Source organism: Patella vulgata, chromosome 8, assembly GCF_932274485.2.
Source record: "Patella vulgata chromosome 8, xgPatVulg1.2, whole genome shotgun sequence".
Taxonomy (NCBI): domain Eukaryota; kingdom Metazoa; phylum Mollusca; class Gastropoda; family Patellidae; genus Patella; species Patella vulgata.
Genome location: NC_065886.2, coordinates 22,553,897 through 22,555,966, shown reverse-complemented (window position 1 = coordinate 22,555,966; position 2,070 = coordinate 22,553,897).

Sequence of the window (2,070 nt, the reverse complement as noted above, 5' to 3'; positions counted from 1 at the left end):
ACACATGTGTAACCGGAAATTAACCGAAACGAAAGCATTAGAAAAACGAAACGAATACTACAACAACTAAATATACCGATTAAACAGATCCATGCAAAATATACTCCAAAAATTACAAATATAAAATGATATGTAAACTATAACTTCTCAAACCAACGGTTGTCATGCAAGATACGCCCATATTTTGTTGATCTGCTTCAAAGAGGTAGGTTGATCTCGTGGCTAAGTGGGTAAGACGCTGGCTCGCTAGCCTGGAGGTTATGGAAGGGTATCGCTGCCAATATTAAATGCTCTGCGACAATGTCGTTTCCATTGATTATATGTAAAAAGTACAATGTAAAAAGTCCTAATACCGATATTGATAGAGTCAAAATACCTCTAAGGCAAGGGTTAGATGTAAAACGTCAAATGTTAAGTGTTAAATGACAAATGTTTTGTGGGAAAATGCTTTTTTTGACGTGTCTACATTTTACATTTCTCTCATTACATTTTTTTACATTTGCGCTCTGCCACATCCCATTTGTCCTTCACGCTTTGGGGGGTTGGATGGCCGAATGGTTAGCACGTGCGTGCTGTATCATAAGACCTGTCATTGAGTCAACTGGCGTAGTTTCGAATCCCCGGTTGTACGTGACAAGGAGTAGGGTCGCCTGTCCAGCCTCGTGGGTTTTCTCCGGGTCCTCCGGTTTCCTCCCACTGCTAAAGACCCCTACGCGCAATTAGCGAATTATTGAAATAAAATAAATTAAACCAAATGTTAGTCCCGAAATGACCTAGTTTATGTCGCGTGGACGTTAAACCCCATTTCTCTCTCTCTCTATCCCTTCACGCTTTCTACATAGCAACTTTCGCACGGCATCAAATTGCATAATGCAAATGTAGAATATCACGTGACTTATTAACATCTATGGAAACCCGGCATAAGCACACTATAAGGATATTCACCGCACGACAAAAGAAATCAAGCTGGCACACCATAAGAAACTATCTAGACGACCGTGCGTAATTTTAAATGTGCCAGGAAATAATTGATAGATTCAAGCAGCCAAAGAAACATACTTTCCAGTAATTTATAACACAATAACTGGAATTTCGTATTAATACCCGTATTTTATATTTTAAACACCTCCACTCTTTCCGGTCTCTCTATAAACCGAGATGTGTAGCCTACTTTGATCCATTAAAAAAAACAACAATATATACTGAGCGCCATGGAAAACGCATCACCTTTTTTTCCCCAAATATTTTATTACTAGGTGGCTTTGTATGTATAATATTATATGCAATACTATGAACTATTGTTTCACACAATGCTCCCAAACGCAAAATATATCGGCCCGTGTGCACAAAAAAATGCACGAGATGCACATGAAAAACCCAATATTCACGTGCAGCATTGTGTGTGAGCCCTTTAAAAGCATGTTTTCAACTTAATGTGCAGTACATGAACTGTGAAACGTCAATCTGTCGTAATTTGTTGTTGGACGTGTGAAGGAATCGAGCTAGAGATGCCGAGACTTACTGAAAATCAACGGAATGAAGCCATGGGAATGTCCAGGGCTGGCATGTCTACACGTGCTATTGCCAGACATCCGGGTCACTCATCTGCGTGACAGATTCCGCCCAGCGACTCGAACAGGTGCAGCAGTCGTCGGAAGACAAGGACCAGTAAGTGCCAACACGTCGTCTAAGAGAAGTAGGACTCCGTGCACGACGACCTTATGTTGGAGCTATCCTCAGGGATCATCACCGTCAGCGGCGTTTGATATGGGCTCAAGGACACCAGACATGGAGAAGAGTAGACTGGCAAAGTGTGCTCTTCAGTGATGAGAGTCGCTTTCATCTTTATCACGCTGATGGCCGTCAATGTGTGTGGAGACGTCTTGGGGAACGTCTTGCAGACTGCTGCGTCTTCGAAACGAATCGATGGGGTGGGGGAAGTGTAATGGTGTGGGGAGGCTTCACATTTCATCACCTGACCGCCCTACACATTTGCAGGGGTCGCGTTAATGCTGTAGCCTACCGTGATGATGTCTTGCAACCAATTGTTGTTCCGATGTTTCGAGCGCA